The sequence below is a fragment of the Dermacentor variabilis genome, unplaced genomic scaffold (genome assembly GCF_050947875.1).
Source record: "Dermacentor variabilis isolate Ectoservices unplaced genomic scaffold, ASM5094787v1 scaffold_26, whole genome shotgun sequence".
Classification (NCBI taxonomy): Eukaryota; Metazoa; Arthropoda; class Arachnida; order Ixodida; family Ixodidae; genus Dermacentor; species Dermacentor variabilis.
This window is the reverse complement of record NW_027460434.1, coordinates 1259483-1285974: the sequence shown is the minus strand read 5'-3', so window position 1 is coordinate 1285974 and position 26492 is coordinate 1259483. Positions and strand designations below refer to the sequence as shown.

General features: G+C 47.0%; 1 long non-coding RNA gene across 1 annotated transcript; it reads right to left on the bottom strand.

Moving 5' to 3' along the window:
• Window positions 1-15934: 15934 nt before the first annotated feature.
• LOC142568652 (uncharacterized) lies at window positions 15935-23510 on the bottom strand. The gene is made up of 3 exons (XR_012825487.1): window positions 23168-23510; window positions 21531-21667; window positions 15935-16439 (listed from the first exon to the last, which is right to left on the bottom strand). It is a non-coding gene; the product is annotated as an uncharacterized LOC142568652 (long non-coding RNA).
• Between the last annotated feature and the right edge of the window lie 2982 nt (window positions 23511-26492).

Below are 26492 nucleotides of genomic sequence, written 5' to 3'. Positions count from 1 at the left end.
AAGCCTGTCTGCAACGAAACTGCCGTTAAAATCAAACGACTATCTGTCCCATCTACCGGCGATCGCATCAGTCATCGTCGGCTTGGTGTGAGGCGAGTTCACTGCTACTGCGTAGTGCAAAACGGTTCCTCGACCCTTCATATATAAAGAGACCATCCGCTTGTGTGATTTTCAGTTTGGGAGCAATGCGCAACTTCACATCGTCGTATACACTACGTTCTTTACGCAGCCTGCTTCGAACCTGTCCGCAACGAAACTGTCGCCAGAATCAAGCGACTATCTGTCCCATCTACCGGCGATCACATCAGTCATTGTCGGCTTGGTGTTAGGCGAGGTCACTGCTACTGCGCAGTGCAAAACGGTTCCTCGACCCTGCATATTTAAATGGACCATCCGCTTGTGTGATTTTCAGTTTGGCAGCAGTGCACAACGACTTCGCATAGTCTTATACACTACGTTCCTAACGCAGCCTGCTTCAAGCCTTTGTGCAATGAAACTGCCGTTGCAATCAAGCGAGGATCTGTCCCATCTAACGGCGATCACATCAGTCAATGTCGGCTTGGTGTGAGGCGAGGTCACTGCTACTGCGCAGTGCAGAACGGTTCCTCGACCCTGCATATATAAAGGGACCATCCGCTTGTGTGATTTTCAGTTTGGCAGCAGTGGGCAACGATTTCACATGATCTTATACACTACGTTGTTTCCGCAGCCTGCTTCAAGCCTGTCTGCAACGAAACTGCCGTCAGAATCGAGCGAGTATCTCTCCCATCTACCGGCGATGACATCAGTCATCGTCGGCTTGGTGTGAGGCGAGGTCACTGCTACTGCGCAGTGCAAAACGGTTGCTCGACCCTGCATATGTAAGGGGACCGTCCGCTAGTGTGATTTTCAGTTTGGCATCACAGTCTCGGAAGAGAACAGCAATTTACAATAGGTAGCGAGGCACTGGAAGTGGTGAGGGAATATCTCTACTTAGAGCAGGTAGTAACGGCGGATCCGGATCATGAGACGGAAATAATCAGAAGAATATGAACGGGCTGGGGTGCGTTTGGCAGGCATTCTCAGATCACGAACAGCAGGTTGCCACTATCCCTGAAGAGAAAAGTGTATAATAGCTGTGTCTTACCAATACCCACATACTGGGCAGAAACCTGGAGGCTTACGAATAGGGTTCAACTCAGATTGAGGACGACGCAACGAGCTATGGAAAGAAGAATGGTGGGTGTAACGTGAAGCGATAAGAAAAGAGCAGATTGGGTGAGGGAACGCGACATAATGACATCTTAGTTGAAATCAAGAAAAAGATTCGGGGGGGGGCATGGGCAGGACATGTAATGAGGAGGGAAGATAGCCGATGGTCATTACGACTTCGCATCAGTCATCGTCGGCTTGGTGTGAGGCGAGGTCACTGCTACTGCGCAGTGCAAAACGGTTCCTCGACCCTGCATATATAAAGAGACCATCCGCCTGTGTGATTTTCAGTTTGGCAATAGTGCGCAACGACTTCAAATCGTCTTATACACTACGTTCTTTAAGTAGCCCGCTTCAAGCCTGTCTGCAACGAAACTGCCGTCGGAATCAAGCGAGGATCTGTCCCATCTACCGACGTTCACATCAGTCATTGTCGGTCTTGGTGTGAGGCGAGGTCACTGCTACTGCGCAGTTCAACACGGTTCCTCGACCCTCCATATATAAAGAGACCATCCGCTTGTGTGATTTTCAGTTTAACAGCAGTGCGCAACGATTTCACATCGTCTTATACACTACGTTCTTTACGTTAGCCGCTTCAAGCCTGTCTGCAACGAAGCTGCCGTCGGAATCTAACGAGGATCTGTCCCATCTACCGGCGATCACATCAGCCATTGTCGGCTTGGTGTGAGGCGAAGTCACTGCTACTGCGCAGTGCAGAACGGTTCCTCGACCCTGAATAAATAAAGGGACCATCCGCTTGTGTGATTTTCACTTTGCGAGCAGTGGGCAACGATTTCACACCATCTTATACACTACGTTCTTTACGCAGCCTGCTTCAAGCCTGTCTGCAACGAAACTGCCGTCGGAATCAAGCGAGTATCTGTCCCAGCTACCGGCGATCACATCAGCCATTGTCGGCTTGGTGTTTGGCGGTCACTGCTACTGCGCAGTTGAAGACGGTTCCTCGACCCTGCATATAAAAGGGACCATCCGCATGTGATTTTTTGTTTGGCAGCAGTGCGCAACAATTTCACAGCATCTTATACACTACGTTCTTTACGCAGCCAGCTTCAAGCCTGTCTGCAACGAAACTGCCGTCGGAATCAAGCGAGTATCTGTCCCATCTACCGGCGATCACATCAGTCATAGTCGGCTTGGTGTGAGGCGAGTTCACTGCCACTGCTCAGCGCAAAACGGTTCCTCGACCCTGCATATATAAAGGGACCATCCGCTTGTGATTTTCAGTTTGGCCGCAGTGCGCAACGACTTCACATCGTCTTATACACTACGTTCTTTACGTAGCCCGCTTCAAGCCTGTCTGCAACGAAATTGCCGTCGGAATCAAGCGAGGATCTCTCCCATCTACCGGCGATCACATCAGTCATTGTCAGCTTGGTGGGAGGCGAGGTCACTGCTACTGCGCAGTGCAGAACGGTTCCTCGAATCTGCATATATAAAGGGACCATCCGCTTGTGTGATTTTCAGTTTGGCAGCAGTGCGCAACGATTTCACATCGTCTTATACACTACGTAATTTACGCAGCCTATTTCAAACCTGTCGGCAACGAAACTGCCGTTGGAATCAAGCGAGGATCTGTCCCATCTAACGGCGATCACATCAGCCATTGTCGGCTTGGTGGGAGGCGAGGTCACTGCTACTGCGCAGTGCAGAACGGTTCCTCGACCCTGCATATATAAAGGGACCATCCGCTTGTGTGATTTTCACTTTGGGAGCAGTGGGCAACGATTTCACACCATCTTATACACTACGCTCTTTACGCAGCCTGCTTCAAGCCTGTCTGCCACGAATCTGCCGTCGGAATCAAGCGAGGATCTGTCCCATCTACCGGCGTTCACATCAGTCATTGTCGGTCTTGGTGTGAGGCGAGGTCACTGCTACTGCGTAGTTCAACACGGTTCCTCGACCCTCCATATATAAAGAGACCATCCGCTTGTGTGATTTTCAGTTTAACAGCAGTGCGCAACGATTTCACATGGTCTTATACACTACGTTCTTCACGTTAGCCGCTTCAAGCCTGTCTGCAACGAAGATGCCGTCGGAATCTAACGAGGAACTGTCCCAACTACCGGCGACCACATCAGCCATTGTCGGCTTGGTGTGAGGCGAAGTCACTGCCACTGCGCAGCGCAAAACTGTTCCTCGACCCTGCATATATAAAGGGACCATCCGCTTGTGATTGTCAGTTTGGCCGCAGTGCGCAACGACTTCACATCGTCTTATACACTACGTTCTTTACGTAGCCCACTTCAAGCCTGTCTGCAACGAAATTGCCGTCGGAATCAAGCGAGGATCTCTCCCATCTACCGTCGATCACATCAGTCATCGTCTGCTTGGTGTGAGGCGAGGTCACTGCTACTGCGCAGTTCAAGACGGTTCCTCGACGTTGCATATATAAAGAGACCATCCGCTTGTGTGATTCTCAGTTTGACAGCAGTGCGCAACGATTTCACATCGTCTTATACACTACATTATTTACGTAGCCCACTTCAAGCCTGTCTGCAACGAAGCTGCCGTCGGAATCTAGCGAGGATTTGGCCCATCTACCGGCGATCACATCAGCCATTGTCGGCTTGGTGTGAGGCGAGGTCACTGCTACTGCGCAGTGCAGAACGGTTCCTCGACCCTGAATATATAAAGGGACCATCCGCTTGTGTGATTTTCACTTTGGGAGCAGTGGGCGACGATTTCACACCATCTTATACACTACGTTCTTTACGCAGCCTGCTTCAAGCCTGTCTGCAACGAAACTGCCGTCGGAATCAAGCGAGGATCTGTCCCATCTACCGGCGATCACATCAGTCATTGTCGGCTTGGTGTGAGGCGCGGTCACTGCTACTGCGCAGTTCAAGACGGTTCCTCGACCCTGCATATATAAAGGGACCATCCGCCTGTGTGATTTTCAGTTTGGCAGTAGTGCGCAACGACTTCAAATCGTCTTATACACTACGTTCTTTAAGTAGCCCGCTTCAAGCCTCTCTGCAACGAAACTGCGTCGGAATCAAGCGATTATCTGTCCCATCTACCGGCGATCACATCAGTCATCGTCGGCTTGGTGTGAGCCGAAGTCACTGCTACTGCGCAGTGCAAACGGTTTCTCGACCCTGCATATATAAAGCGACCATCCGATTGTGTGATTTTCAATTTGGCAGCAGTGCGGAACGATTTCACATCGTGTTATACACTACGTTCTTTACGTAGCCCGCTTCAAGCCTGTCTGCAACGAAATTGCCGTCGGAATCAAGCGAGGATCTGTCCCATCTACCGGCAATCACATCAGCCATTGTCTGCTTGGTGTGAGGTGAGGTCGCTGCTACTGCGCAGTGCAGAACGGTTCCTCGACCCTGAATATATAAAGGGACCATCCGCTTATGTGATTTTCACTTTGGGAGCAGTGGGCAATGATTTCACACCATCTTTTACACTACGTTCTTTACGCAGCCTGCTTCAACCCTGTCTGCAACGAAACTGCCGTCGGAATCAAGCGAGGATGTGTCCCATCTACCGGCGATCACATCAGTCATTGTCGGCTTGGTGTGAGGCGCGGTCAATGCTACAGCGCAGTTCAAGACGGTTCCTCGACCCTGCATATATAAAGGGACCATCCGCCTGTGTGATTTTCAGTTTGGCAGTAGTGCGCAACGACTTCAAATCGTCTTATACACTACGTTCTTTAAGTAGCCCGCTTCAAGCCTGTCTGCAACGAAACTGCCGTCGGAATCAAGCGATTATCTGTCCCATCTACCGGCGATCACATCAGTCATCGTCGGCTTGGTGTGAGGCGAAGTCACTGCTACTGCGCAGTGCAAAACGGTTCCTCGACCCTGCATATATAAAGAGACCATCCGATTGTGTGATTTTCAATTTCGCAGCAGTGCGGAACAATTTCCCATCGTCTTATACACTACGTTCTTTACGTAGCCCGCTTCAAGCCTGTCTGCAACGAAATTGCCGTCGGAATCAAGCGAGGATCTCTACCATCTGCCGGCGATCACATCAGTCATCGTCTGCTTGGTGTGAGGCGAGGTCACTGCTACTGCACTGTGCAAAACGGTTCCTCGACCCTGCATATATCAAGGGACCATCCGCTTGTGTGATTTTCAGTTTGGCAGCAGTGCGCAACTTCACATCGTCTTATACAGTACGTTCATTACGCAGCCTGCTTCAAGCCTGTCTGCAACGAAACTGCCGTTGAAATCAAGCGACTATCTGTCCCATCTACCGGCGATCGCATAAGTCATCGTCGGCTTGGTGTGAGGCGAGGTCACTGCTACTGCGCAGTGCAAAACTGTTCCTCGACCCTTCATATATAAAGAGACCATCCGCTTGTGTGATTTTAAGTTTGGGAGCAATGCGCAACTTCACATCGTCTTATACACTACGTTCTTTACGCAGCCTGCTTCGAACCTGTCCGCAACGAAACTGTCGCCAGAATGAAGCGACTATCTGTCCCATCTACCGGCGATCACATCAGTCATTGTCGGCTTGGTGTTAGGCGAGGTCACTGCTACTGCGCAGTGCAAAACGGTTCCTCGACCCTGCATATTTATATGGACCATCCGCTTGTGTGATTTTCAGTTTGGCAGCAGTGCACAACGACTTCGCATAGTCTTATACACTACGTTCTTTCCGCAGCCTGCTTCAAGCCTGTGTGCAATGAAACTGCCGTAGCAATCAAGCGAGGATCTGTCCCATCTAACGGCGATCACATCAGTCAATGTCGGCTTGGTGTGAGGCGAGGTCACTGCTACTGCGCAGTGCAGAACGGTTCCTCGACCCTGCATATATAAAGGGACCATCCGGTTGTGTGATTTTCAGTTTGGCAGCAGTGCGCAACGATTTCACATCATCTTATACACTACGTTGTTTCCGCAGCCTGCTTCAAGCCTGTCTGCAACGAAACTGCCGTCAGAATCGAGCGAGTATCTCTCCCATCTACCGGCGATGACATCACTCATCGTCGGCTTGGTGTGAGGCGAGGTCATTGCTACTGCGCAGTGCAATATGGTTGCTCGACCCTGCATATGTAAGGGGACCGTCCGCTAGTGCGGGGGGCATGGGCAGGTCATGTAATGAGGAGGGAAGGTAACCGATGGTTATTAATACTTACGGAGTGGATTCCAAGGGAAGGAAAGCGTAGCAGGGGCCGCAGATAGTTAGGTTGGCGGATGAGATTAAGAAGTTTGTAGGGACGACATGGCCACAATTAGTACATGACCGGGTTGTTGGAGAAGTATGGGAGAGGCCTTCGCCCTGCAGTGGGCATAACCAGGATGATAATGATGATGAGCAGTGCGCAACGACTTCACATTGTCTAATACACCACGTTCTTTCCGCAGCCTGCTTCAAGCCTCTCTGCAACGAAACTGCGTCGGAATCAAGCGATTATCTGTCCCATCTACCGGCGATCACATCAGTCATCGTCGGCTTGGTGTGAGGCGAAGTCACTGCTACTGCGCAGTGCAAACGGTTCCTCGACCCTGCATATATAAAGAGACCATCCGCTTGTGTGATTTCCACTTTGGGAGCAGTGGCCGATGATATCACAACATCTTATACACTACGTTCTTTACGCAGCCTGCTTCAAGCCTGTCTGCAACGAAACTGCCGTCGGAATCAAGCGAGGATCTGTCCCATCTACCGGCGATCACATCAGTCATTGTCGGATTGGTGTGAGGCGCGGTCACTGCTACTGCGCAGTTCAAGACGGTTCCTCGAACCTGCATATATAAAGGGACCATCCGCCTGTGTGATTTTCAGTTTGGCAGCAGTGCGCAACGATTTCACATCATCTTATACACTACGTTGCTTCCGCAGCCTGCTTCAAGCCTGTCTGCAACGAAACTGCCGTCAGAATCGAGCGAGTATCTCTCCCATCTACCGGCGATGACATCAGTCATCGTCGGCTTGGTGTGAGGCGAGGTCACTGCTACTGCGCAATGCAAAACGGTTGCTCGACCCTGCATATGTAAGGGGACCGTCCGCTAGTGTGATTTTCAGTTTGGCATCACAGTCTCGGAAGAGAACAGCAATTTACAATAGGTAGCGAGGCACTGGAAGTGGTGAGGGAATACCTCTACTTAGAGCAGGTAGTAGCGGCGGATCCGGATCATGAGACGGAAATAATCAGAAGAATATGAACGGGCTGGGGTGTGTTTGGCAGGCATTCTCAGATCACGAACAGCAGGTTGCCATTATCCCTGAAGAGAAAAGTGTATAATAGCTGTGTCTTACCAATACCCACATACTGGGCAGAAACCTTGAGGCTTACGAATAGGGTTCAACTCAGATTGAGGACGACGCAACGAGCTATGGAAAGAAGAATGGTGGGTGTAACGTGAAGCGATAAGAAAAGAGCAGATTGGGTGAGGGAACGCGACATAATGACATCTTAGTTGAAATCAAGAAAAAGATTCGGGGGGGGGGCATGGGCAGGACATGTAATGAGGAGGGAAGATAGCCAATGGTCATTACGACTTCGCATCAGTCATCGTTGGCTTGGTGTGAGGCGAGGTCACTGCTACTGCGCAGTGCAAAACGGTTCCTCGACCCTGCATATATAAAGAGACCATCCGCTTGTGTGATTTTCACTTTGAGAGCAATGCGCAACTTCACATCGTCTTATACACTATGTTCTTTACGTAGCCCGCTTCAAGCCTGTCTGCAACGAAGCTGCTGTCGGAATCTAGCGAGGATCTGTCCCATCTATCGGCGATCACATCAGTCATCATCGCCTTGGTGTGAGGCGAGGTCACTGCCACTGCGCAGTGCAAAACGGTTCCTCGACCCTGCCAATATAAAGAGACCATCCGCGTGTGATTTTTAGTTTGGCAGCAGTACGCAACGACTTCACACCGTCTTATACACTACGTTCTTTACGCACCCTGCTTCAAGCGTGTCAGCAAGGAAACTGCCGTCGGAATAAGCGAGTATCTGTCCCATCTACCGGCGATCACATCAGTCATCGTCGGCTTGGTGTGAGGCGATTTCACTGCTACTGCGCAGCGCAAAACGGTTCCTAGACCCTGCATATATAAAGGGATCATCCGCTTGTGATTTTCAGTTTGGCCGCAGTGCGCAACGACTTCACATCGTCTTATACACTAGGTTCTTTACGTAGCCCGCTTCAAGCCTGTCTGCAACGAAATTGCCGTCGGAATCAAGCGAGGATCTGTCCCATCTGCCGGCGATCACATCAGTCATCGTCTTCTTGGTGTGAGGCGAGGTCACTGCTACTGCGCAGTGCAAAACGGTTCCTCGACCCTGCATATATCAAGGGACCATCCGCTTGAGTGATTTTCAGTTTGGCAGCAGTGCACAACGACTTCGCATAGTCTTATACAATACGTTCTTAACGCAGCACGCTTCAAGCCTGTGTGCAATGAAACTGCCGTCGCAATCAAGCGAGGATCTGTCCCATCTAACGGCGATCACATCAGTCAATGTCGGCTTGGTGTGAGGCGAGGTCACTGCTACTGCGCAGTGCAGAACGGTTCCTCGACCCTGCATATATAAAGGGACCATCCGCTTCTGTGATTTTCAGTTTGGCAGCAGTGCGCAACGATTTCACATCATCTTATACACTACGTTGTTTACGCAGCCTGCTTCAAGCCTGTCTGCAACGAAACTGCCGTCGGAATCGAGCGAGTATCTCTACCATCTACCGGCGATGACATCAGTCATCGTCGGCTTGGTGTGAGGCGAGGTCACTGCTACTGCGCAGTGCAAAACGGTTGCTCGACCCTGCATATGTAAGGGGACCGTCCGCTAGTGTGATTTTCAGTTTGGCATCACAGTCTCGGAAGAGAACAGCAATTTACAATAGGTAGCGAGGCACTGGAAGTGGTGAGGGAATACCTCTACTTAGAGCAGGTAGTAACGGCGGATCCGGATCATGAGACGGAAATAATCAGAAGAATAAGAACGGGCTGGGGTGCGTTTGGCAGGCATTCCCAGATAACGAATAGCAGGTTGCCATTATCCCTGAAGAGAAAAGTGTATAATAGCTGTGTCTTACCAATACCCACATACTGGGCAGAAACCTGGAGGCTTACGAATAGGGTTCAACTCAGATTGAGGACGACGCAACGAGCTATGGAAAGAAGAATGGTGGGTGTAACGTGAAGCGATAAGAAAAGAGCAGATTGGGTGAGGGAACGCGACTTATTGACATCTCAGTTGAAATGAAGAAAAAGATTTGGGGGGGAGGCGTGGGCAGGACATGTAATGAGGAGGGAAGATAACCGATGGTCATTAAGACTTCGCATCAGTCATCGTCGGCTTGGTGTGAGGCGTAGGTCACTGCTACTGCGCAGTGCAAAACGGTTCCTCGACCCTGCATATATAAAGAGACCATCCGCTTGCGTGATTTTCAGTTTGGGAGCAATGCGCAAATTCACATCGTCTTATACACTACGTTCTTTACGCAGCCTGCTTCGAACTTGTGCGCAACCAAACTGTCGTCAGAATCAAGCGACTATCTGTCCCATCTACCGGCGATCGCATCAGTCATCGTCGGCTTGGTGTGAGGCGAGGTCACTGCTACTGCGTAGTGCAAAACGGTTCCTCGACCCTTCATATATAAAGAGACCATCCGCTTGTGTGATTTTCAGTTTGGGAGCAATGCGCAACTTCACATCGTCTTATACACTACGTTCTTTACGCAGCCTGCTTCGAACCTGTCCGCAACGAAACTGTCGCCAGAATCAAGCGACTATCTGTCCCATCTACCGGCGATCACATCAGTCATTGTCGGCTTGGTGTTAGGCGAGGTCACTGCTACTGCGCAGTGCAAAACGGTTCCTCGACCCTGCATATTTAAATGGACCATCCGCTTGTGTGATTTTCAGTTTGGCAGCAGTGCACAACGACTTCGCATTGTCTTATAGACTACGTTCCTAAGGCAGCCTGCTTCAAGCCTGTGTGCAATGAAACTGCCGTCGCAATCAAGCGAGGATCTGTCCCATCTAACGGCGATCACATAAGTCAATGTCGGCTTGGTGTGAGGCGAAGTCACTGCTACTGCGCAGTGCAGAACGGTTCCTCGACCCTGCATATATAAAGGGACCAACCGCTTGTGTGATTTTCAGTTTGGCAGCAGTGCGCAACGATTTCACATCATCTTATACACTACGTTGTTTCCGCAGCCTGCTTCAAGCCTGTCTGCAACGAAACTGCCGTCAGAATCGAGCGAGTATCTCTCCCATCTACCGGCGATGACATCAGTCATCGTCGGCTTGGTGTGAGGCGAGGTCACTGCTACTGCGCAGTGCAAAACGGTTGCTCGACCCTGCATATGTAAGGGGACCGTCCGCTAGTGTGATTTTCAGTTTGGCATCACAGTCTCGGAAGACAACAGCAATTTACAATAGGTAGCGAGGCACTGGAAGTGGTGAGGGAATACCTCTACTTAGAGCAGGTAGTAACGGCGGATCCGGATCATGAGACGGAAATAATCAGAAGAATATGAACGGGCTGGGGTGCGTTTGGCAGGCATTCTCAGATCACGAACAGCAGGTTGCCATTATCCCTGAAGAGAAAAGTGTATAATAGCTGTGTCTTACCAATACCCACATACTGGGCAGAAACCTGGAGGCTTACGAATAGGGTTCAACTCAGATTGAGGACGACGCAACGAGCTATGGAAAGAAGAATGGTGGGTGTAACGTGAAGCGATAAGAAAAGAGCAGATTTGGTGAGGGAACGCGACTTAATGACATCTTAGTTGAAATCAAGGAAAAGATTTGTGGTGGGGGGGCATGGGCAGGACATGTAATGAGGAGGGAAGATAGCCGATGGTCATTAAGACTTCGCATCAGTCATCGTCGGCTTGGTGTGAGGCGAGGTCACTGCTACTGCGCAGAGCAAAACTGTTCCTCGACCCTTCATATATAAAGAGACCATCCGCTTGTGTGATTTTCAGTTTGGGAGCAATGCGCAACTTCACATCGTCTTATACACTACGTTCTTTACGCAGCCTGCTTCGAACCTGTCCGCAACGAAACTGTCGCCAGAATGAAGCGACTATCTGTCCCATCTACCGGCGATCACATCAGTCATTCTCGGCTTGGTGTTAGGCGAGGTCACTGCTACTGCGCAGTGCAAAACGGTTCTTCGACCCTGCATATTTAAATGGACCATCCGCTTGTGTGATTTTCAGTTTGGCAGCAGTGCACAACGACTTCGCATAGTCTTATACACTACGTTCTTAACGCAGCCTGCTTCAAGCCTGTGTGCAATGAAACTGCCGTAGCAATCAAGCGAGGATCTGTCCCATCTAACGGCGATCACATCAGTGAATGTCGGCTTGGTGTGAGGCGATTTCACTGCTACTGCGCAGCGCAAAACGGTTCCTAGACCCTGCATATATAAAGGGATCATCCGCTTGTGATTTTCAGTTTGGCCGCAGTGCGCAACGACTTCACATCGTCTAATACAATACGTTCTTTACGTAGCCCGCTTCAAGCCTGTCTGCAACGAAATTGCCGTCGGAATCATGCGAGGATCTGTCCCATCTGCCGGCGATCACATCAGTCATCGTCTGCTTGGTGTGAGGCGAGGTCACTGCTACTGCGCAGTGCAAAACGGTTCCTCGACCCTGCATATATCAAGGGACCATCCGCTTGTGTGATTTTCAGTTTGACAGCAGTGCACAACGGCTTCGCATAGTCTTATACAATACGTTCTTAACGCAGCCTGCTTCAAGCCTGTGTGCAATGAAACTGCCGTCGCAATCAAGCGAGGATCTGTCCCATCTAACGGCGATCAGATCAGTCAATGTCGGCTTGGTGTGAGGCGAGGTCACTCCTACTGCGCAGTGCAGAACGGTTCCTCGACCCTGCATATATAAAGGGACCATCCGCTTGTGTGATTTTCAGTTTGGCAGCAGTGCGCAACGATTTCACATCATCTTATACACTACGTTGTTTACGCAGCCTGCTTCAAGCCTGTCTGCAACGAAACTGCCGTCGGAATCGAGCGAGTATCTCTACCATCTACCGGCGATGACATCAGTCATCGTCGGCTTGGTGTGAGGCGAGGTCACTGCTACTGCGCAGTGCAAAACGGTTGCTCGACCCTGCATATGTAAGGGGACCGTCCGCTAGTGTGATTTTCAGTTTGGCATCACATTCTCGGAAGAGAACAGCAATTTACAATAGGTAGCGAGGCACTGGAAGTGGTGAGGGAATACCTCTACTTAGAGCAGGTAGTAACGGCGGATCCGGATCATGAGACGGAAATAATCAGAAGAATAAGAACGGGCTGGGGTGCGTTTGGCAGGCATTCCCAGATCACGAACAGCAGGTTGCCATTATCCCTGAAGAGAAAAGTGTACAATAGCTGCGTCTTACCAATACCCACATACTGGGCAGAAACCTGGAGGCTTACGAATAGGGTTCAACTCAGATTGAGGACGACGCAACGAGTTATGGAAAGAAGAATGGTGGGTGTAACGTGAAGCGATAAGAAAAGAGCAGATTGGGTGAGGGAACGCGACTTAATGACATCTTAGTTGAAATGAAGAAAAAGATTTGGGGGGGAGGCATGGGCAGGACATGTAATGAAGAGGGAAGATAACCGATGGTCATTAAGACTTCGCATCAGTCATCGTCGGCTTGGTGTGAGGCGAGGTCACTGCTACTGCGCAGTGCAAAACGGTTCCTCGACCCTGCATATATAAAGAGACCATCCGCTTGCGTGATTTTCAGTTTGGGAGCAATGCGCAAATTCACATCGTCTTATACACTACGTTCTTCACGCAGCCTGCTTCGAACCTGTCCGCAACCAAACTGTCGTCAGAATCAAGCGACTATCTGTCCCATCTACCGGCGGTCACATCAGTCATTGTCGGCTCGGTGTGAGGCGAGGTCACTGCTACTGCGCAGTGCAAAACGGTTCCTCGTCCGTGCATATTTAAATGGACCATCCGCTTGTGTGATTTTCAGTTTGGCAGCAGTGCGCAACGATTTCACATCATCTTATACACTACGTTCATTGCGCAGCCTGCTTCAAGCCTGTCTGCAAAGAAACTGCCGTCGGAATCAAGCGAGGATCTGTCTCATCTACCGGCGATCACATCAGTCATTGTCGGCTTGGTGTGAGGCGAGGTCACTCCTACTGCGCAGTTCAAGACGGTTCCTCGACCCTGCATATATAAAGGGACCATCCACTTGTGATTTTTTGTTTGGCAGCAGTGCGCAACGATTTCACATCGTCTTATACACTACGTTCTTTACGGAGCCCACTTCAAGCCTGTCTGCCACGAAACTGCCGTCTGAATCAAGCCAGGATCTGTCCCATCTACCGGCGATCACATCAGTCATTGTCGGCTTGGCGTGAGGCGAGGTCACTGCTACTGCGCAGTGCAGAACGGTTCCTCGACCCTGATTATATAAAGGGACCATCAGCTTGTGTGATTTTCACATTGGGAGCAGTGGGCAACGATTTCACACCATCTTATACACTACGTTCTTTACGCAGCCTGCTTCAAGCCTGTCTGCAACGAAACTACCGTCGGAATCAAGCGAGGATCTGTCCCATCTACCGGCGATCACATCAGTCATTGTCGGCTTGGTGTGAGGCGAGGTCACTGCTACTCCGCAGTTCAAGACGGTTCCATGACCCTGCATATATAAAGGGACCATCCGCATGTGATTTTTTGTTTGGCAGCAGTGCTCAACAATTTCACATCGTCTTATACACTACACTCTAAAAATTTTAACACCCTTAAGGGTGTAAATGACTTGTCCCATGGGTGACACCCTTTTTGGGTGTATTGATAAACCCCAAGCAAAGGGTGCAAATTAACACCCCACAAAAGAAGGGGTGTTAATATGACGTCACCTCGCCTATGGGTGTAAAACAAACAACACCCTTTCTAAATGGGGTGTAACACAGACACCACCCTTTCAATATGGGCCTAGCATGGACAACACCCTTCCAAAAGGGTGTTATCCCTGCAAGTATTTTAGCGTTCACTACAGCCATGTAGTTAATGGGCAGACTAGCTGTTGTGAATGATGCCTATCCTTAGCTATGGTACTACCTTGTTCAGTATGAGCCAGAATCTGTGAGGCGTCGTCATATTGCGCTTCTGGTCCGTCATGTGGTAGCATAACGTGCGACGCTTTCAGGCAAACAATTTAAGGTTTCGCCATTGCAGCAAGGCACACACGCCATGCTTTTCGTAATCTTCCTCTGCAGTGACAGTACACTGCCGGCAGGATGCAGAGCGCAATAACAATGCGCGCTGCACTAAGGACAGAGGATCTCCCACACCTTGGTGCACCAGTACTTATAACCCCGTCGAAACAGCACACAGCCAAAAGCATAGTTACATGCATTTCAGAAATAAAAAACCTCCACTTTTCTTGGTCAAAAATTTTCGCAACACCAGCTCGACCAGGAGGGAAAGACACCATAGCTCGTTGTTGCAGCTCATATTGAATGCAATAGAGCGCAAGCAATGCATGCATTGGCGACGGTAACAAGTGCAGTACTACAGAAGCATACGTTTGCCTGTCAATCAGTTTTTTGCCGTTTTAAGCACACATTTTATACCTCTATTCATCAAAGTTGTCATTTATCTCCACGGGATGCTTCTACTAGTACTTTCACACATATGACTTAAAGGTAGCACTGAAAGCCAAAGAACAAAGTGCTTCCACGTCGAATGTTTCAGCATTTACGAACAAAACAGCACGTGTAGCTGTGCATGCTGTTCAATATATAAGCAAGCACTATTTCCTGAAATATATGTATGCTCCATTTACTGACAGTGACCTGCTTATACCCAATAACTTAGTTTATTTTTCACCATGTGCTTGCATTGAATATTCCACAGGCATTGTAAGTTAAGCTACCAGAATAACAATCAGCTAGTCTAAGGTTACCTAATTGAACAAAATCATTGTAAAATTTGTGACGCAATGTCAGTAGTATTTATTTCATTCAAGAGAAATGGTTACATAATAATGTTTGCACATTTTAAAAGTAAAAAGGAAGATGAGTAAAACCGTACCAATACAGACATAAGCACCGAATAATGGCACAGGCTTGTTCAATTAAATTTTAAGCAGAACAGTTTTTTTAAATAACCTCACTACGAACTATCACATGTTTTCATTCGAAAAGCACTGCATCTTATTATAAAGCACAAAAGTAACCGGTCACATAAGTAAGAACAAGTCTGAGTGTGTCTTTAACACAAGGATAAAAAGTTGGGCGAGTTGGTACAGTAACATGATCTTGGATTGTAGCGCGAAGTGACACGGACACAGACTAGAAGCAGACAGGATGAGCACTAACTCTCAGCTAAATTTTTATTGAAACGACGAACACACACACACACACACACACACACACACACACACACACACACACACACACACACACACACACACACACACACACACACACACACACACACACACACACACACACACACACACACAGGTGACTGCAAAAAACCGCAGCACATCATGACTATTGAATACATAGTAGTAACATGAAGACGACAAACAAAAGCTATCAGCCATCAACTGCATGGCAAATCTGAGTGCAAGCTATTCTCTTATCAAGTACACCTGTAGGCATTGCGACCAATGTGCTCCCAAGATGTACGAGGCATTAGTCATTGCAGAGTTGTAAGGACATGGCAATCCTAGGATGATTATGTTGAGGCTTTTTTCCCCACTTTCCATCTTTTGAAACGTGTATACTTTAGTCATGAAAACAAAAATGCTACAACTGGCGTGTGATAAGTTTTGCATCTTATTTCCTAGCAGCTCATTGAAACGAGCCACGATGACAAATTTAAATGCTGTTACCTCATCAGACATTCAAATTTCTTAAACACAAACAAAACCAGATAGGCATTAGAGTGAGCATCACTTAAATACATTACACTGGTTTAAAGTTATTGCACCACTTTGTGCCAGGTAAAAACGTTAGAAACACAAAAAATGTTAAGATTCTACGGCCAACCGTGAAAACTAAATAAAAAATCATTAAGCTTTCTTAAACGGGTACAGGAGCTTTACAACTGGCCGTCTTGGTGATGGACACGCAGATAGATGAGCAGCCATTCCACTGAGACGAGAATGTTGAGGGCTTCGCATGGAAGTCTGTGAGACGCTGCAGAGTAGTTCTTGGTCCACGTGAAGGAGGTTGCTTGCATACACGTCTGGGCCACCATACTGAATGCATGGTGTTACCGGAACCTTTTCCCCCTGCATTGTGGTAAAAAAGCATGGTTAAGTTTATACGATATTTAATATGCAAAAAAGAGGTGAGGCGTGCAGACAGGACACGAGAGTAGAGAAGTGAACACGAACGCGAAAAACATGAAAAATTTCATTAAATTGTTTTTATTAGATCAAATTTTTTATGCTATGTGTCATTCATTATGAGGGTTCATAACCGCAACACATTTAATATATAAGCAGGTAGAATTATCGGTTTGGTCAGTTTGTACAAGCTCATTTGAGGCAAGAAATCCAGTTTCACAAACACAACCTCAACATTCTTGATTGAAAAAGGAACACCTCACATGACATGCAGTCCTGTGAGTGGGAATTGCACAGTTCAAGAAAAACAAATTAAAACTCACAGACCGATCCTGAAAAAGGAATAAGCACCTGCTACTGCAAAAAGCGAATTAATTGATAGGTTTTAGTAGCACAAGGGCATCTTTGGCCAATGAGCACCAAGTCTATACTGCAAAAGATAAACTTAGTGCATCTTTACAAAGCAAATATATAAAGATGACTAATGCCTCTCTGCACTACAATTGCTTTGCTCTAGCGTCATTTTAATGCATGCACACGTACATACAGATGCTACATCCAAGTGTAACAGCTGCAGAATTAAAATTCGGCAGCAACAAAGTCGCAACCTTTAACCACTGATCTCAAGCTGTACTAGTGACTGGAGGTAGTACCAATATCGCCAATGACGAGTTGCACTCTTTCTGCCCGATGTTATGCTGCTCTTATGTCAAAGATGAGTTACAGTCGGCATTGAGGGAAAGCTGCCCTCAAGAGCAGCTCTTTTTGTGTTATTTCTAACCAGAGACCAATGAATTAAGATATTTTTAGAATGAGAATGACACCGAAAAATTGACTACGTAAAAAATTTGGTACATTTTTCCGGAATTACCTTGGGGGTTAACGGCTAAAGCGGCAATCCAGACACTAGAACAAGTTTCGACATCTTTGCTACCAGTGAATGCTAGAAAATATGTTGGCATTCTGTAGTTTTGTCCAACAATGCAAAAGGGATTCTTAATAACTGAGGAAATAAATGGAAAAGTATCATGAAGTATATTTCGTGAATGTAATGCAGAATCACTCAACTTCTGTTACTATATAATCTCCACTTGATTAACCTGCACTTTCTGAACTAGTTCAGGAGGTGCTGCATTTCACTACTCATTCCACCAGTTCAACGTGGCATCAACTGCACGTTGTGATTTGTTTTACTTAGTGCAGGCTTTGTACAGGGCGAGTTCACAGCATTCCCTGCACTTGGCCGAAAGGTAGTGCATGTTTACGCAGCAGGTGTGGTGCCGCTTCTGCACGAGCGAGGCGCAGAAATCAGTCTCATACAATAATTACTAGAGGGAACTCTGACGTTAGTGTCCACAGGAGATCAAACAAGAACGGCTGTACCAGCATGGAAATTATGGAAAGTACATGGATTTGCCTAAACTTCGTCTGTTGAGCTTCAAACGGCTTTGTGACTTTGTAAACTAGTCATTTTCAACAATATACTGTGTAATAAATAAATAAACATTAAAATCGTCCGACGACAGGATTCAAACACAGGAACTCTAGAACAGAAGTCTGATATTGAAACCATTAAGCTACGGAGGCATGTAACGACAAGCGAGTGCAACGCCCTGATGAACTTATCGCGGGCATACCAGTGCCTTGAGACGCTTGGCGCCCTTCGATTTGGCTACCTGGACAAGCTCAATCGTTGCAATTAACAGCAATTGTGCGTGTTGGCGCCGTCTTCTGCACTTCGAAGAGTATAGACTGCGCTGAAATTTACAATAAGGTTTATATAGCGTATAATATACGAAGCCACAAGAACGTCTGAATTCACAAGCACGCATATCAGACAAATCCATGTGCTTCCCATCATTCCCATGGTGGTACGACTGCAGCGCCAGAGTTCCCTCTAGTAATTACTGCAAGAAACTCTATGGCAGAAAAAACCGAAGTGCCTCGCATTTTGTTCTGGAGTAATAAACTAAGTTTTGCTAGTCCCATAAATCTTACTGGTCATTAATTCCATGTTTTAGTGCAGTCACATGTCTAGTAGGCAATTGTGGTATTTTGCATAAACATTGCAAAGCCAACTGTGATGAATGTTCACTCTGGTAAATTGTTTATGATCGAGTAGCATAGACTACTGAATCAATCTCTGGAAGGCAAGTAATTTTCCTATTAGCAGCCTTTAAACAGCATTCGAGCATATGACACATGCACCTCAGATATGCAGATAATATTTCCTTGACTCAGCAAGAAGCGATGCTTCATGTTCCACGAGGCTTTTTCTATCAAAGCAGTATTGGTGCTCTCTAAAAAACAATGCCAATGCAGATGATCCAAATATTTTTCAGGGGCAACAGTTATGCCTGAAATCATGCTAGAGTAGTTTTTTTAAACACATGCTCAGACCATGTTAGAAGTGCTTCTTAATATCCTCCTATTTATTAGACTAGTCATATATCTGTACACAAAGGCTACTAATTAGGTCCCATGCTATATCATATTAACAAAAACTTCACTTAGTAATACACATGCTATGATAAGATTTTAGACCACATTGAGATGCTGAATAAGGTGAATTCATTATTTTTAAAATGAAGCTCCTGTTCTTCCAAACGAGAAGAAAGGATACTGAGGGTCAAAATTTTTCTGAATCACAGCAGGAAGATGCCAGGGAAGGCACGTGGAAACTTATTTGTAATTTTCTATGTAAATGTAGAAATGGTAAAAAAAAACAACCAGGCATGGGGGGAGAACGAACCTACAGCCTTGCATTAGGCATGCGATGCACTAACCACTGTGCCACCGAGGCAGCATTCAACCGTCCACAATGGCCCCTCAGATTGTCGACGCTCGAACACGGCCGTAGTACCCCAGTGGTTAGTATATCACATGCGTAATGTGAAGGTTTTGGGTCCGTTCCCCACCCACAGGTGGATATCTTTTAATCCACTTTAACTTACCTAGAATTTATCATTTCTATACTTCATATAAAAAACTTAAAACATGTTCCTGTAGGCTTTTCTTGGCCTCATTATCTGCTGGCTTCTTCCAGTTCTGTTACTTCCAACACTTATGCATATTCTAATCTGGTAAGTAAACAGTTCTGCATGATGCTGGAATGCAATATAAAACATTATTGCAGGGCCGTGTTAGTAGAATGCCTTACATTGCCCAGGCAAGGTGTATTTGTCAATCTGAAAAAAAAAACAATTCCCACTTTAGGCAGAAATGCTGTGTACTGCTGTGTGCAACAGGATTTAACGAAAACAATTTGTTCAGAAATAAAGCCACCAAACAACGAGGAAATATGAAAACTAGTTGAAAATTTGTGCAGTTGCATGTTAAAAATTTAGCACAGCAACAGATGAAGACATAATGAAGGAAGCGCGTGGATGGTTTATTTTGGACACACGATGCAATATACTTGAAAGATGCTTATGAGCTTACACATGGAGAAATATTTTTTATGTAGCAGCTAAACTACGAACAGGCCTAGAACACACTGATACAAGGTGTCGAGCATGTAAATCATATCATGCCCTTAAGTCAAAGAAACAGGGCTGTTTCTCATGATTCGCTACACATGGCTGGCTCACACAACATAGCCACTTCTATATATGCCTTGTAATTACCAGGTGGTCTGTATGACATGTGCAAGCTTTAAATATGTACAAGTGCCACGTAGCTGGACAGCACCAAGGTAATGTCGTTTGCCATCGTTTTAAGGAAGTGAAACCAATTCTTGCATTTTTCTTAATTAGGTAATTAGTTAATAACGATTACTTAACTGCTCAAATATTATATTCAAAGCAAAAGTGTCAGTGCGAAAATTGTAGGGCATCCTGAAAAATTCCCAATCCAGCTTTCTACTGCTCAATAGGTGCAACAAATTTTTCTTTCAAGCTTGAAAGAAGCCAGTGAACACATGCAAGAAGTGCCGTGCAACTAACCGCTCGTGCACCTGAACACCATTTGGCTCCTCATTTCATGCTTGAAAAAAAACTTTTTGAAAAGAATATTTTAGAAATTGATTAATTATTACTGACTATGCTTAGGCAAAATGCATGAAATAGTGTGACTGCCACCTCCATTTCCGGCGTCATGAATTGACTCCATTTTCACGTCCAAATCCAGCTATACATGGTGCGTGTTTTGAGCTGGTTCTGTAATTTAGGCTGGTTTTGACTAATTGAAGCTTCGCACTTTAATAATGGAGTCAGGTTAAAAAGAAATTGGTACATAAACGGTCGCTGTCAGTACTCCATACTCCTTTAACTTAGTGCAAAGTGCTTGTGAGCCAAGAAGTTGGTAGTTCTAAGCAGTATTTCTCATTTTGACCTGGTGTTATAGCCCATTTACTATGATGCCATGCTGCTCAGTCATGCTGGTCCCAGCTTCAATCTAGGCCATGGCAGCTGCCCTCCAATGAGGGTAAAATGCAATAACACTTATGCACTTAGATTCAGGTGTACATTAAAGAAGGCCAGGTTCCCAAAACTTCAGGTTGTGACTTTGGAATATAAAAGTCCACAATTTAATTTTAAAATCTAAAGGTGCTTTATTAGGAGCAGGGGCATCATCTTTAGCTTTTACTGCACTGCCATGGCACTAAGAATCTCCAAGTAAATAAAAACAATTTCTTAGACAATGTACATATCTTGCAAACATTTACAAACACTTCTCTGCATGCACCTCTCTTGCTGTTATATTTAGATCCGTATGCCAAGGCGGGTTATGATGTTAGAACATGTTTCAAACTTGTTTTTTTTTACCGCTTTAAAGTTGTTGGTTACTTTGCATCTCATTGTGTCGAACGCACATTTTAGTGCATCAATTTCTTCAGAAAGTGCACTCCTCTTTATTTATTTGTGCATGCAAAAAGGGTTCAGAAGAACTGCTTTCTGAAGGTCTGTATAACAACAAAAAACAGTTCTATGTAGGCTGCACAAAGATCAAGGATTGGTTTGTAAATATGTCATTTAGTTCTTAAAAAAAGAGGCAGCTGTCAGTATTCCGTTCCAAAGTAAAAATTGCCCCTACCTGGCTCTGCTTCAGTTTCCGATGTTGATGGTCCATTCGGGGGCACTCAACTGATAGGCTGCACTTTGGCGATGTCGGGTGTGCTGTCACCAGACCCAAGGTCGATCGACATCCTCACCAAAAGTCGAGTCCAAACGCTATAAAGGAAATATCTCATCATTTTGCTATCAGTTTTGTCATCTTGCGTTTTTCACACACGGCCGTCAGTGGAATATTTCGTCACTTGGATACCCAAAGAAATTCAAGCATTTTCTGGCAGCCAAGCTGATGATGATGATGTGTGGTGTTTTATGGCGCAAGGGCCAGGTTTGGCCAAAGAGCGCCACGACAAGTGGTAATGTTGACGATGTATTATGGAAGATGTACCTTGGCTGTAAACTGGCCTAAAAATTGTCGCTGTAAAGTGCGTAAAATCTACGTGCTATAAAATTATGGCGATGACTAATCACGAATACTATGAACATTAAAATCCATCGTGGAAGAATGATGCAAAATAGAAAATATGTAGGATGGTAAAATTACTTGGAGCACTGCTGCCTCGCCAGAGCCCTTGAAACACAAGGGCCTAGAGGCATGTGCTATACGAAAGAGCTATCACAGCGGCATCCTCTGAAGAGAGGACGGCAGCCAAGCTGAATACACAGTAAATGGAGAACATTAAAGAGCAAATGCAGTTGTCACATTAGATTGATCAAGTACAGCAGAAATGGAAAATAAATCAGTGATACTGTGTCTGTTGGCTATGAATGCAAGAAACGTAAAAACAGGAACTTGCAGCCACGCCACTTTGAATTTCCCGCGTTTGCTACACCTCACAAGTTTGGCATCGTCCGGTACTCGGGGATAGTAACCGCTTAAAATCAAGATGAACGAGCGTCGGCATAAATTAACAGGATACTTAACCGGGCAATATTGGCGCATAAAACAACTCACGTAGCGAAGCTACTGTCAATTACCCGATGACGCATCTGCGGGCGGTGCGGTTTGGGCGAATTCAAAAAGGAATGAGAGTTTCACTTGTTTCACGCCTACTAAGCTAAGACAGAATTTGAGCTTCTTACTAAACTATACTGGATATTTACGCTCCGAATAAAACGCTGGAAATTTTGTTACGTCACATTGCGTACGTATGAAAGTGAGGAAATTGCTTTTATTGTATTCTGCCAAGGCGGCATGTAGCAGCTACCACTCTCATGCAACAAAAGCATGAAAGTGGTACTCGTGACACCGTAAACAAACATATACAGCGCCAACGTTACGCCCCTTGGAGTTGGAACTAAGCACGATCAAGCCATTTTTCTAGCCTTCATAACGCCATGAACACGACGAAACATCGAGCGAAACAACTCTCTGCTCTCGAAAATTATTACCGCTTCCATTTATATACCTATCGCTGCCACAAGCAAAAGTCAATGGGCTAGCTGTCCACAAGCCGCAGATTAGACTGACAGCAACATATTACGGTAACGTAAAACAATTTCCACGCTAACTTAGCAGCCGCGGTGTGCTCTAAGTGCCAAAGTTCTCGTTTGCCGCTCGAAATTCACACCATGATGACGGGCACTGCATCTTTCACATGAAATAGTGCACGCTTTTCTCCGGAGCTCAATAGGAGGGCGAAACGCATTTGCACGTACCTGAAATCCGCATGCCGGAAACCCGTCGACGCTTCCGAGAACGGGGCGCACAGCACCCGTGCAGCACCCACGGCGGCTTACAGCCGTACGGCGGCACAGCACCCGTACGGCGGCTTGACTTGGACGTGAGGCACTTCTATCAAACGTTTCACATGCGACATGTTTCACACCGATTGCGCGAACACCAGAAAATGACGCAGGCCGCATTGCGACGCCGAGCACACGTGCATCCACCGATGAGCTGTGTGCGCGGATTGCAGAGAACAAAACCATACAATACGTTAGGCGCGAGAAGATGGCGGCTCTCGTTGCGGAGACGAAGCGGACGAAGCAATGACGCGCGAATGAATGTTGCCAACTGTTGGTTCCGCGTTATGCCGGCGGTGGTGGCTTTAGTGGCGTCTGTTGCGGCTGTCTAATTCTTTATTTCTTTTCCCCAAACAGTATAGCTAAGATCAGTTATTTGTTTGAATTTTTAACTGTGTCGTTTGGCATTATCTTTGTCTTTTTATGCTATTAAGCGGCCAATTATGGCCTCCCAGGTTCGCGCGCGCCAGCTTCGCGCGCAAATCCCAGAGGCCATAAGACAACTCGTTAGAAAATGCCGTTCTTGACGTTAACGTTTCATCATCGTTTCTTCAACTGAGATAGGTTGTGTCCCTTTTCCCGGGGTTGGAAGGGGGCGATCAAGACGGCATCGCTCAGCGGGGGGCGGGGGAGTGGGTTGGTGTTGGTTCTTATCGCGAAATTCGCGAACCCTGCGATTTTTTTTATAACGTAAGCATTTCTATACTTATCCAACAAGAAAAACCATCCGTCCGTCAGTCCGTACCGCACGATATCTTTCAAAATAGAACTCGCAGCAGCGAGTGAATTCACCTTCGTGCTAGCTCTCGCTTCAACGCGACCGAAGCGGCGAGAACACTGCGCTCACGACGCTCGCAGCTCATGCCGCGCTATGCGCTTTTCGCAGATCACTTTCAAGATAGGTGTACGCGCGGCTGTTTTCAAAGCGAAGTAAACGGTGAGAACACAGCGCGTGAAGTTTTCAGCAGTGGGCACACTCTGTCCACAATGCAGTTCGCTTTCAAGATACGGTTCGCGCGGCCGTGCCGGATATTTGTAGATATTTGCCGGAGATTGTAGATATTTCGCCATTGAAGCCTTTTGCAGATATCTGGCTATGCAAAGTCTGCGCGTTAGTGTCATCCGTTCGATATCAACATTCGTGGGAAACTTCATTTTTGACCACTATTCGGAGCCAGTGGGCTGCTGCCTAGATGCCCCGATCTAATCATTCCAGCTACCTGATTCAAGCGCAGGTAGCGCGCGTTTCATGTATAGCCAATATCAACGCCTTAACTGGCAGTGTTCATTTATCATATACTGTAAGCTTGTTCACTTACTCCCTTATGCTTAGGGTGTAAATTAGAAAGACTGGGGTGTTCCAAGGGTGTTTTCTTGTTGAAGACCCTTTTCCGTTAAAAAAGGGTGTTTCAAGGGTGTTTACAAGGGTGAGAATATGAATACACCCGCATTACACCCATAAGGGTGTGAAAATTTTAAGAGTGTACGTTCTTTACGCAGCCTGCTTCAAGCCTGTCTGCAACGAAACTGCCGTCAGAATCAAGCGAGTATCTGTCCCATCTACCGGCGATCACATCAGTCATCGTCGGCTTGGTGTGAGGCGAGTTCACTGCTACTGCGCAGTGCAAAACGGTCCCTCGACCCTGCATATATAAAGGGACTATCCGCTTGTGTGATTTTCAGTTTGGCCGCAGTGCGCAACGACTTCACATCGTCTTATACACTACGTTCTTTGCGTAGCCCGCTTCAAGCCTGTCTGCAACGAAATTGCAGTCGGAATCAAGCGAGGATCTGTCCCATCTATCGGCGATCACATCAGCCATTGTCGGCTTGGTGTGAGGCGGTCACTGCTACTGCGCTGTGCAGAACGGTTCCTCGACCCTGAATATATAAAGGGACAATCCGCTTGTGTGATTTTCACTTTGGGAGCAGTGGGCAACGATTTCACACCATCTTATACACTACGCTCTTTACGCAGCCTGCTTCAAGCCTGTCTGCAACGAAACTGCCGTTGAAATCAAGCGACTATCTGTCCCATCTACCGGCGATCGCATAAGTCATCGTCGGCTTGGTGTGAGGCGAGGTCACTGCTACTGCGCAGAGCAAAACTGTTCCTCGACCCTTCATATATAAAGAGACCATCCGCTTGTGTGATTTTCAGTTTGGGAGCAATGCGCAACTTCACATCGTCTTATACACTACGTTCTTTACGCAGCCTGCTTCGAACCTGTCCGCAACGAAACTGTCGCCAGAATGAAGCGACTATCTGTCCCATCTACCGGCGATCACATCAGTCATTCTCGGCTTGGTGTTAGGCGAGGTCACTGCTACTGCGCAGTGCAAAACGGTTCTTCGACCCTGCATATTTAAATGGACCATCCGCTTGTGTGATTTTCAGTTTGGCAGCAGTGCACAACGGCTTCGCATAGTCTTATACACTACGTTCTTAACGCAGCCTGCTTCAAGCCTGTGTGCAATGAAACTGCCGTAGCAATCAAGCGAGGATCTGTCCCATCTAACGGCGATCAGATCAGTGAATGTCGGCTTGGTGTGAGGCGATTTCACTGCTACTGCGCAGCGCAAAACGGTTCCTAGACCCTGCATATATAAAGGGATCATCCGCTTGTGATTTTCAGTTTGGCCGCAGTGCGCAACGACTTCACATCGTCTAATACAATACGTTCTTTACGTAGCCCGCTTCAAGTCTGTCTGCAACGAAATTGCCGTCGGAATCATGCGAGGATCTGTCCCATCTGCCGGCGATCACATCAGTCATCGTCTGCTTGGTGTGAGGCGAGGTCACTGCTACTGCGCAGTGCAAAACGGTTCCTCGACCCTGCATATATCAAGGGACCATCCGCTTGTGTGATTTTCAGTTTGACAGCAGTGCACAACGGCTTCGCATAGTCTTATACAATACGTTCTTAACGCAGCCTGCTTCAAGCCTGTGTGCAATGAAACTGCCGTCGCAATCAAGCGAGGATCTGTCCCATCTAACGGCGATCAGATCAGTCAATGTCGGCTTGGTGTGAGGCGAGGTCACTCCTACTGCGCAGTGCAGAACGGTTCCTCGACCCTGCATATATAAAGGGACCATCCGCTTGTGTGATTTTCAGTTTGGCAGCAGTGCGCAACGATTTCACATCATCTTATACACTACGTTGTTTACGCAGCCTGCTTCAAGCCTGTCTGCAACGAAACTGCCGTCGGAATCGAGCGAGTATCTCTACCATCTACC